The following is a 12,186-nucleotide window of genomic DNA, read 5'->3' as shown; positions in this document are numbered from 1 at the left end:
TCCCCTTTTCAGCCCCCAGTCCCCACAGTTTTAGCCCTTGCCCCTTTTCAGCCCCCAGTTCCAGTACTAGCCCCCTTATCCCACCACCCTCCTTTTCAGTCCCCAGTTCCAGTCCCCTTCAGCCCCAGACCCATTCTCCCACCTGCCCCAGGCATGGCCCCATTCTCCCTCCTGTCCCCTTCACAGACCCCAGTTCCAGCTCCAGGCCCCTTCTCCCATCTGAGGCCCCCCCTCCCAGACCCAGTCCCCTTCTCCCATCTGAGCCCCCCTCACCGACCCAGTCCCCACCTGCCTACCAGCTCTGTCGACAGACAGATGACCCTCTTCTCCTGCCTCCCAGCCTTAAAAAAAAATCTATGAAGCGCCTCGCGTCTGCTCTGCTGTAAAGGAAGCAAATCACCTCGTCACGTCACATCGGCACTTCCCTCACTGTGTCCCGCCCTCTGATGTAACTTCCTATTTCTGTTAGGGCGGGACACAGTGAGGGAAGGGACGAGGCGATTTGCTTCCTTTACAGCAGAGCAGACGCGAGGTGCTTCACAGGTTTTTTTTTTAAGGCTGGGTGGCATGAGAAGAGGGTCATCTGTCCATTGACGGAGCTGGTAGGCAAATGTGGACTGCGGCGCCAGTGAAGCACCCCCCCCCCCACACACACACACACACCTGCTGACACCCAGGGCGGACCGCCCCCACCGCCCCGCCCTTGGTACGCCACTGCTCCTTGTGACTCTGGGCAAGTCACTTAACCCTCCATTGCCCCAGGTACAAATAAGTACCTGTATATACTATCCTGCTTATAATCGAAATAGAAAAATGCCTATATTGTGACCCAAATCGGGAGATAGACGTTTGTCTCACAAAAACGAATAAAGCGGTATAATCGAAAGCCGAATTTGGACGTTTTCAACTGCACTCCATCGCGGATGTGGACAAAGTTGATGGGGGCGTGTCGAAGGCGTGGTGAAGGAGGAACTGGGGTGTGGTTATCGGGCGATCAGAGATGGGCGCCTTTCGCCGATAATGGAAAAAAATATGCGTTTTTAGCGAGAATTTAGGGCACTTTTCATGGACCCTGTTTTTCCACGAATATGGCCCCAAAAAGTGCCCTAAATGACCAGATGACCACTGGAGGGAATCGGGGATGACCTCCCCTGACTCCCCCAGTGGTCACAAACCCCCTCCCACCACAAAATATGCCATTTCACAACTTTTTATTTTCACCCTCAAATGTCATACCCACCTCCCTGGCAGCAGTATGCAGGTCACTGGAGCAGTGATTAGGGGGTGCAGTGGACTTCAGGCAGGTGGACCCAGGCCCATCCCCCCCCTACCTGTTACACTTGTGCTGGTAAATGGGAGCCCTCCAAACCGCCCCCCAAACCCACTGTACCCACATGTAGGTGCCCCCCTTCACCCCTTAGGGCTATAGTAATGGTGTAGACTTGTGGGCAGTGGGTTTTGAGGGGGATTTGGGGGGCTCAACACCCAAGAGAAGGGTGCTATGCACCTGGGAGCTGTTTTTCCTTGTTATTTTTTTTTGTAAAAGTGCCCCCTAGGGTGCCCGGTTGGTGTCCTGGCATGTGAGGGGGACCAGTGCACTACGAATCCTGGCCCCTCCCACGAATAAATGTCTTGGAGTTATTCGTTTTTGAGCTGGGCGCTTTCGGTTTCCATTATCGCTGAAAAACAAAAACGCCCAGCTCAAAAAAAGATAAACGTCCATGTTTTTCGAAAATACGGTTCGGTCCACCCCTTCACGGACCCATTCTTGGAGATAAACGCCCATGGAGATAGACGTTTCCGTTCGATTATGCCCCTTCACGTAAACTACTTTGAATGTTGTTGCAAAACCACAGACTGATGGTATATCAAGTTCCATTTCTCTTTTCCCTCCCCATTTACTTTGGCTACAGAGTATTTGTGCTCATTGCTTTCCATGTGTTAGTAAGTGATTTTAGATGGTTATTTACCCCACTGCTGTAAAGGCTTTGCTGGGGGTGACTTTCTGAATTCCCTTTCTTCCTATTGTCACCCTTACCCTCTAGTTTAAATGTCTAGAAACATACTGTCTGAATTTCTCCCCAAGGATCCTTTTTTCCCATCACAGAAAGATGTAGCCCATCATTACAGTACAGCCTGTGATTTTGCCATGTACTGCCCCATCCTCCTATGTATCTGAAACCTTCTTAACACCAAGCTTCAAGCCATTTATCGAACTCCTCTGTTTTACATAGTCTTTCCTCTCCTTTCCCATATGTAGGGATAACTTCAGAAAAAGCTGAAGTCCTAACCACCTCCAATAGAGATTGTGAAAGAAAAAATAGCAAGAGAGTTTAATAATGAATAGAATTGAGCAGAGTGGATCTTTACTTGTGAAAGATGAAATAAAGCCAAAGATCAACTGTTGGTTTTGGAATACCACTCTTTTTTATGCCTAATCCTCTCCTCCCACTATTCCACATTCCATCCAACTACTCTCACCACTCCTGATGTCACAATTCCTATATCCAACAATTTGAAAGTCCTTGGAGTTACATTGGATAAATACTTATCACTTGAAGACCACACAACATCCATCACGAAGAAAATGTTCAACATGATGTGGATGTTGAAACGTGTGAAACCTTATCTCCCCTTGAATACCTTCCGCAGCTTGGTACAATCCATGGTACTCACCCATGCTGATTACTGTAATAGTATCTTCGTTGGATGTAAGGCCCAAATTATGAAAAAACTTCAGACTGCCCAGAGCACGGCAGCTAGACTCATTTATGGGAAGCCTAGATTCGAAAGTGCAACACCCCTCCGTATGAAACTTCATTGGCTCCCTATTAGAGAACGAGTCAACTTTAAGGCAATCACACTAATCCACGAGATGATCTATGGAGTATCACCAAGTTACATGGTCAATCTGTTAAACCTTCCGTCCAGAAACATGTCAACGTCTTCACGATCATACCTTAACCTGCACCTTCCCAATTGCAAAAGACTAAAGTACAAAACCTACCATGCATCTAACTTCCCCTACCTGGGATCCCAACTCTGGAACGCTCTACCCAGACACATTCGGTCAATTAGTGAATATCTTCCCTTTAGGAAACTATTGAAAACCTATCTATTCAAACAGGTTTAACCGAATGACCTGACATACCATAAGCAACCATAAGCAATCCATCTATTTACCGGTTCAACTAATTATTAACTACAATGACTCAGAAAATATCTCCTACCAACCTTATTACCCTCCATGCTCTTCCCAATTTCTCCTTTATCACCCCACCTCCTTACCTATCCCTATCCTTTCTCTCATACCTCTTCTATCCCATTTACTCCTTGTTCATTTGTCCTATCACATACCTCCTTTGTTGATTCTGATACTACAGATTGTATTCTGTTGTTACTATGTAAGCCGTATTGAGCCTGCGATGAGCGGGAAAGCGCGGGGTACAAATGTAATAAATAAATAAATAAATTTACACTGTGAAGACATTCTGTGTTAAGCATATTATACAAATATGTTGGTATGTTTTGAAATTATATAATGTTTTTCAAGAATGTTTTATTTTTACTCAAGGAAAGAGGTTAGAAGTGATTACATCTGCAGCCTGGAGAAGGTGGAACGATACGCCTGGCATTTAACACAGATGACTGGTCATCATCCTGGTGGGAAATGTTCTGCTTGTTCTTTTTCTTTGAGCACTCCGCAGATGTCCTATTCCATCTCTTTAAGGATGGTAGCAAATTGTGATCCTACATTTGTGATATATTTATCTGACCATGCAGGCTGGGATAGATGAGAAAAACAACATGTTCCCTGAAACCCAGAATTAAAGAACATGGAATGTACGTGAGAAATTGGAAACTAGAGGCTCCAACAGTGCAGAACTGGATTCAGAATATCACGATAAAAATGATATGAAATTCTAGGTTATTGGGGGGGAGGGGGATAATGTTATAAAGAACTTGAGCATGCAGAAGAGTGCTTTACATACTCAAGTGGATGCTTATAAAATTGCCTCAGTGTGTGTAGGCCATAGGAAAGCAGTACGTTTTTGTGTGATAAATGTGTAGGCATTCCAAGAGGCATTGAATGGAAGGCGAGGGGATAGGTTTAACATTTATTATTAGCATTTCTATAGCGCTACCAGACGCACGCAGCGCTGAACACCTGATACAAAGGGACAGTCCCTGCTCAAAAGAGCTTACAATCTAAATAATACGGACAGACAAGACAGTTACGGGTGAGGGAACTAATGGGTGAGAAGGAAGGAAGGGACACAGGGAGGGCAATTGAGTAGTGGCTAGGAGCTAAAAAGCAGTAGTGAAAAGGTGGGTTTTCAGCATAGATTTGAAAATAGGTAGAGATGGAGCTAGACATATAGGTCCAAAGGATAATTCAGTAAACTAGATGCTGACGTTTATGTATGCATTACGTGTGTACATGTTTAGAATTCTGGTATATACACATTATGGGCCAGATTCTATAGGTGCCTAAAATATCCACCTGGTAAACATTTCCAGCTAAGTGTATTCTATAAGCGGCGCCTAGATTTAGGTGCGGTATATAGAATACGCTTGATATCCCAGTGCCTAAAACTATGCGCCTCTATTTACACCAACGAAAATATGGTGCAATTCCCTGTATGTTGATTTATGCGTGTAAATTTTGTAATGCCCATTTCCTCACCCATGACTAGAGCAGATACCAGGTTACGCTAGCACTTTATAAGGGAACCTAGCCATATTGGTTCCATTCTAGAATAGGCTCTTACTGCATAGCCTCAGAGTGCCTAAATGAACATAAAAGTTGCCCTACTGGGTCAGACCAAGTGTCCATTTTGCCCAGTAACTTGTTTTCAACAGCATCCAGTCAAGGTCAGAAGTACCTGGCAGAGTTCCAAAAAGTGGGAGGATTCCATGCTACCAATCCCAGGGATAAGTAGCAGCTCTCCCCAGGTCTACCTTAATAATCGTTTATGGACTTTTCCTCCAGGAATTTTCCAAACCTTTTTTAAACCAAGCTACGGATATATTAACTGCTTTCACCATTTGTTCCAGTGGTACCCAGGTATAGAATAACCCCCTTATTGGGAATCCTACAAAATGCTTGTATAAAATATGTGACAGTTCTTCCTGGCACATACAAAGTTACACCTGCCTCAAAGCAGATGTCACTTTCAGGCTCATTTTCAAAAGAGAAGGACGCCCATCTTTCGACACAAATCGGAAGATGGGGGTCCTTCTCACAGGGTCTCCCAAATCGGCATAATCGAAAGCCGATTTTGGGTGTCCCCAACTGCTTTCCGTCGCGGGGACGACCAAAGTTCACGGGGGCGTGTCGGAGGCGTAGCGAAGGCAGGACTTGGGCGTGCATAACACATGGGCATCCTCGACCCATAATGGAAAAAAAAGGGCATCCCTGACGAGCACTTGGATGACTTTACCTGGTCCTGTTTTTCTTACGACCAAGGCAGAAAAAGGTGCCCAAACTGACCAGATGACCACCGAAGAGAATCGGGGATGACCTCCCCTTACTCCCCCAGTGGTCACTAACCCCCTCCCCACCCTCAAAAAACATCTTTCAAAATATTTTGTGCCAGCCTCAAATGTCATACTCAGGTCCATCACAGCAATATGCAGGTACCTGGAACAGTTTTAGTGGGTGCAGTGCACTTCAGGCTGGCGGACCCAGGCCCATCCCCCCTACCTTTTACACTTGTGGTGCTAAATGTGAGCCTTCCAAAACCCACCACAAATCCACTGTGCCCACATCTAGGTGCCCCCCTTCACCCATAAGGGCTATGGTAGTGGTGTACAGTTGTGGGTTATGGGGGGGGGGGGGGCTTGAGGGGCTCAGCACACAAGGTAAGGGAGCTATGTACCTGGGAGTAATTTATGAAGTCCACTGCAGGGCCCCCTAGGGTGCCCGGTTGGTGTCCTAGCATGTGAGGGGGACCAGTGCACTAGAAATGCTGGCTCCTCCCATGGCCAAAGGGCTTGCATTTGGTCGTTTCTGAGATGGGTGTCCTTGGTTTCCATTATCGCCAAAAATCAAAAACGACCAAGTCTAGGGACGACCATCTCTAAGGACGATCTAAATGTCAAGATTTGGGCGTCCCAGACCGTATTATCAAAGCGAAGGATGGACGTCCATCTTGTTTCGATAATACAGGTTTCCCCGCCCCTCCACCGGGAAGTTTTATGAGGACGTCCTCAGCAAAACTTGGGTGTCCCTTTCGATTATGCCCCGCTTTGTGTGGCAGCTTTCCAGGGGCAATGTATAAGTGCAACATAAGTGCCTTGTATCAAAATTCTGTTCATAATTTATAGAATCATGAGGGAGAGGAGGACAGAAGAATAAAAGAAAAGTCATGCTGGGGCAGACCAAGGTCCATGCAGCCACACATCCTGTCCCCATAATGGCCAGACCACGTCACAAGTATCCAGCATATCCCAAAAGGTAGATCTATATCTCATAGCTCATTTCCAGGAATGAGAGGTGGCTTTCCCATGTCTATCCTGGATTTCCCTCCAGGAATCTGTTCAAACCTCTTTCAAACCCTACTATGTTAGGGTTTGACCACATTCTTTGGCAACAGATTACACATCTTAATTGCATGCAGTGTGAAAAACATTATTTGCTTTCAGTCTGCTGGTCATTTGTTTCAAGAAATGTCCTCTTGTTGTTGTGTTGATTGACAGGTTAAACAGCCATTCCCTATTTAATTGTTCCACCCCACTCACGATTTTTTATACATTTTTATATCACATTGTGCTTCTCTCACATAAAGAACAATTTTGGATTTTTCATTTAAATACTTTGGGCCTGATATTCAGCCCACAGCTGTCAAACGTTTTTAAGCAATGTCCAGTATCTGATATTGAATATCTGGGTATGTGTGCTCACTCAGAAGTTAGCTGGGCACCAGCCAATGTTTATACTATGTGAATAAATTTAGAACAAGTTGCAGTCCTCTCTTTATCCCGTTAATTATCTGGTTACTGGACTTCATATTACTGTTGATCGGTGAAGTGCTAGCTCTGACCTTGGACTGCCATACCCGTAACTGGACAGTGCCTGGTGGTCACAGCCTCAGGCAATATTCATCAGCTTCAATGTCACTGAATATTGCCAGATGACCAGCTCAGTGGGGTTTCACTGGACAGGAACCTCTCCTGCCAGATTACACCTTTTTAAAATCGACACCTGTAATTTTGTGTGGGCTCAGTTCTTCTACTGAGTATGGCATATTCCTTTAATTTCAAGAGGAAATCTGCATATATTTGGGAATGGACCTATGGACCCTGTACTGAGGTCTACACTCTTTCCAGCAGAGGGCATACTGAGATTTTTTGAGTAGTGAACCATTTGTTATGCGGTTCCCAAACCTGATCCTGGAGGCACCCCAGTCAGTCAGGTTTTCAGGATATCCACAATGAATATTCATGAGATAGATTTGCATGCAGTGGAGACAGTGCATGCAAATGTCTCTCATGAATGTTCATTGTGGGTATCCTGAAAACCTGACTAGCTGGTGTGCCTCCAGGACCAGGTTTACCCTCTGAGAGCAACCACCGTAGTAATCCCTGTGGTGTGGACAGTGATCCAAGAGAAAACATTAGCCTGCAGGGTTGAAGCTGGGTTTAGTGTATCCCTTGTGGCACATTTTATATTCTTATTAGAAGTCCAGTCTCCTGCTCTTTAGTCTTCAAGGAGGCAGCCTGCCTCCTGTCTCTAGATTTCAAATGGGTTCTAATCAAAGTCTAGTTTTTCACAGCAGAGTGGAGAGTATCCCTACTTTGAGTGAGTAAACCTCTCAATAGATGTATCTTTCTTGAGGAAAAAAGACCTGGATCTTAGTTGTAAAGATGATTAAAGTTTCTTTTCAGGAATGGAGAAACAATTATCAGGTGCCTATCCAGTAGTGTCCAGCTGTGAGGAAAAAGAGAGGGGAAAGATGAAGGTTGCCAATTTATCTCTAACAGGTCGCTAAATTCAATTGTCTGTTGCATGCTGAAGTTTATAGAATACTAGCATTTATGTGCATAATTTAATTTAATGTCGGTATTTATAATGTGCTTAACCTTTAATTTCAAAGTGGAGGACAGATCGGTTTAAAATTACATTGGTCAGTGTAACATTTATTTATTTGTTTGTTTATTGCATTTGTATCCCACATTTTCCCACCTATTTGCAGGCTCAATGTGGCTTACATAATACTGCGATGATGATCGCCAATTCCGGTATGAGAAATACAGAGTGGTAATTGCATTAAGGATCAATAAGTGATAGGGTACATTGGGTAGTCAAAGAGGAAGGCTTAAGTTTTGTTCAGTTCTTGTATGAGTTTTTGTGTTGTGGGGTTCCGGTGTTTAACATAACCTTATATTGGAATAGACGTGTATACAATGAAACAGTGTAAATGTGACCTAGACGATCATAACAATTAATACTAATGAGGAAAATAAGAACTTAAGCAATTTCTTAGCGTCCAAGGTTGTGGGTTGTAGATTGTCATTGTAGTGTTTTTTTTCTGCTGATCAGTGAGGGTATTCCCTCATTCTATCTAGCCTATAAGATTAGCATTTTGGCCTCTTCTATTTGTCATGTCATGTAAAAACCACAGAAAGGCATAGTATTTTTGAAAACGCCATGTTTTCAGAAGTTGACGAAAGTGCCCACACTACCTGATTAGCACATGGCATGCCTACTCTCGCACAGTAGATAATTTACTAATTGCCAGTTTGAGATGCCTACTCTCTGGCCATAGTCACACCTCTCACACTGAAAAATCAAAAATATTTTTCAGCACAGGATTAGTGCACACTGATGGGCACACTACTGCAGGAATGCTCAGCGTGTCCCGTGGCAGTGCTTTTTGCTGCACAGTAGGCGCATGCTAGTGCGGCTTAGCAGGACCACCAAGAGACTGAGCCGGGCTCCCCAGGGCCGCCGCTGCCACCCTCCCTGGACTGCCACATAGCAAAACCACAAAAATGGGGGGGGGGGGCAGAGCCTAAAGTGTGTGGGGGGGGCACATTTTGTCCCACCTCCCTGACCCCCCACCGCAACTCCACATACCTACTACTACTACTTATCACTTCTATAGTGCCACCAGACGTACGCAGCCCTTTACAATTGAACATGAAGAGGCAGTCCCTGCCCAAGAGAGCTTACAATCTAATTTGGACAGACAGGACAAATAAGGGATAAGGGTCAGGACAGACAGGACAAATAAGGGATAAGGGACTATTGAAGTGAGGAAAATAAGATAAGGGTTACAAACAAGTGAAAAAGTTAGGAGTTAATACTTTGGCTGGCAGGGGTTCCCACGCCCCGCCTGCAGAAGCCTTCGTCCAGGGCTGTTCTCCGCCGCATCGCCTTCCCTGCGGCTGCTTTTCCCTCTCACATTATTCCCCCTGTCTGGCACTGCCATACTTTAAAAATGGCAGCTGATACTCCCTGCAGAAGTCTCATGAGACTGTCGACCCGCGAGACTACCACGGGAAGTCTCGGCCACCATTTTGAAAACACGGTGGCACTGGCAGGTGGGGGAATAGCAGCAGCACAGTGGGCAGGAAAGAACATACTCCTCTTCCCTCTCCCTCAGAGACCACTAGACCACAGGACCCTCAGGTAGGACCGGGGCAGCGGGGCGTTGGCTGCAGCAATAGGGGCAGCAGCGTGGCGGTAGGGGGTGTGTCGGGCAGCGGCCGGGTGGGTTTCTCAGACCACCCTCAGTGCCCGGGAGCCCAGACCACTCTCAGTCTGCCCCGGTGATCATGGGATATGGTTACAGCGTTTACTTAGTTGTGGCCATGCAGGAGCCATTTTGAATTGGTTTGTATCTTTTTTTTATCTGCCCATAGACAGAAGGTACATGTGAGGGCTATAATTTCTAAGGCCCATTTGCTGCATACTGGGGTGCAAAGGGTTCATCTCTGGCAGCATTAATTAATATCTTTTGTCTTTGTGTCATTTGTTAAGTTCTTTTGGGGTCTCATACTCAGTGGCGTACCAAGGGGGAGGCGGTCCGCCCCGGGTGCACGCCGCTGGGGGGTGCCGCGGCGCGCGCCTGCTCCGAGTTCGCTAAACTTCGTCGCCCTTTCGTTGCAGCTCCCTCTGCCCTGGAACAGGTTACTTCCTGTTCCGGGGCAGAGGGAGCTGCAGCGAAGCGAAGTTTAGTGAATTCGGAGCAGGTGCACGCCACGGCACCCCCCACCCCAGCGGCGTGCACCCGGGGGGGTGTCATTTCGCCGGAGGGGAGGGGCGAAGGTGTCATTTAGCGGGGGCGGCGCGCTGCACCCGGGGGGGGGGGGGCGCATTGGCGCTCCGCCCTGGGTGCCATCCAGGCCAGGAACACCACTGCTCATACTGCATATATGCAGATGACATCCAGTTTTTTTCTTCCACTGACAGTTGATGTTCCTTCTGTGAATCTCCAGTTACAGACTATTTTGGATAGTGTTTCAAATTGGATGAATGATAATTGGCTTTCTTTGAACATTGGTAATACTAAGTTATTTTTTGTTTCTGCTGATGAGTGTTTCCTCCATCGTGGGAAATTAATCCAAACGTAATGGTCAGCAGCAAGGCAAACAAAATGCATTCATGGGCAACTGTGATTTCCTTTTGTTGGAAATCACAATTGCGCATTAATGCATTTTGTTTGAAGGATTTTTGTTGCATTTTCTTTGCTCCCAACTTCGTTTCCCTGTTCTAAATCCGCTCCTGTTGCTACTCACTTTTTATGCTCCTAGATTTGGATATTGGGCACTTTGTATTATGTATTCTTCGTGTCTAGGCATTATATATTTTAAAATTATTTATACATTTCCTAAGAAAAGGAAACAATCTCCTGAATAGTTCACAAAATCAGAGGAGACCCAAGGATATTAACTTATTATGCATCTGCAGCAACAACCTGAGCAAGAGACAGCTTTGAATGTAGTTGCAAAAACCACAGAAAGGCGGTATTTCAAGTCCCATTCCCTCTCTCTTCCCTTTAGACATTCATATTCTAGCTCCCTAAAATTGAGATTTAGACATTCATGCACCATGAATATCTAAATGCCAGTTTATAGACATCTAAAATTGAAAGTACTTCTAAAATAAGCAGCTACGAGGCCTTCACAAATAGATGACCTTTTATAAAAGTACTACCAAAATGAGTGTACGCCCTTTTTTAGGCACCTGTTATATCAGTTTTATAAAGACAGCTAGGTATCTATCTGTTTTTATGTGCAAATCTGTTTATTCAAAGCACAAATAAGAAAACTTACAATAACACCCGCAGTAAGAAAGAAACAATAGAATACTGCTCAATACAACCAATTAGAACAGTCCAAGTGCTTTGAGTTTACTCCTCCCCCAGAACAACCCACTCTGTTACCCTGTACCCAACCTATCCCCATTACATTCCTTGAGTGACCAGACATTTTCGTTACAAGTTTAACAAATATCTGCATGCCCGTGGTTTAAGTGTGGCCTAAAACCAATCCCAAACCTTTTGAAATAACCGCCTCGGAGACGAATATAAATCTTGTATGCCCACGCGTTTCAACTGTAGTTGCATTAGTATATGTGTTCTCCAGATTTGCAGGAAGGGTGTAGTAGGTTTGAATCCAGGCCTGCAAAATGTTTTTTTAAAGCCATCAAAATGTGCCTCCTCAAAAAGCGTTTCATTTCACCTGGAGTTGGGTTTCACCTTTGCCAGAGGATGCGGTAACAGCGGTTAGCGTATCTGGGTTTAAGAAAGGTTTGGACAAGTTTATTATTTAGATTTGCTCACACCTTTTTCAGAAGTAGCTCAAGTTCTTGGAGGAAAAGTCCGCAGTCTGCTATTGAGACAGACATAGAGAAGCTGCTGCTTGCCCTGGGATTGGTAGCATAGAATGTTGCTACTATTTGGGTTTCAGCTAGGTACTTGTGACCTGTACTGGCCACTGTTGGAAACAGGATACTGGGCTAGATGGACCATTCATCTTACCCAGTATGACTATTCTTATGTTCTTTTGAGAAGCCATTTATGTGCACATGTGGCCATATACATGTAAAACTAACTTCCTAAGTACATAACTCATGTTACCACAGTTTAGTAAATAAGGCAATAATTAGATTGTGAGTCCTCTGGTGACAGGAAAATACCTACTGTAAGGAGTGGCCTAGTGGTTAGGGTGGTGGAC

This window comes from Microcaecilia unicolor, chromosome 2, assembly GCF_901765095.1.
Source record: "Microcaecilia unicolor chromosome 2, aMicUni1.1, whole genome shotgun sequence".
Taxonomy (NCBI): domain Eukaryota; kingdom Metazoa; phylum Chordata; class Amphibia; order Gymnophiona; family Siphonopidae; genus Microcaecilia; species Microcaecilia unicolor.
The sequence above is the reverse complement of the archived record's forward strand: the minus strand, read 5'-3'. Positions refer to the sequence as shown.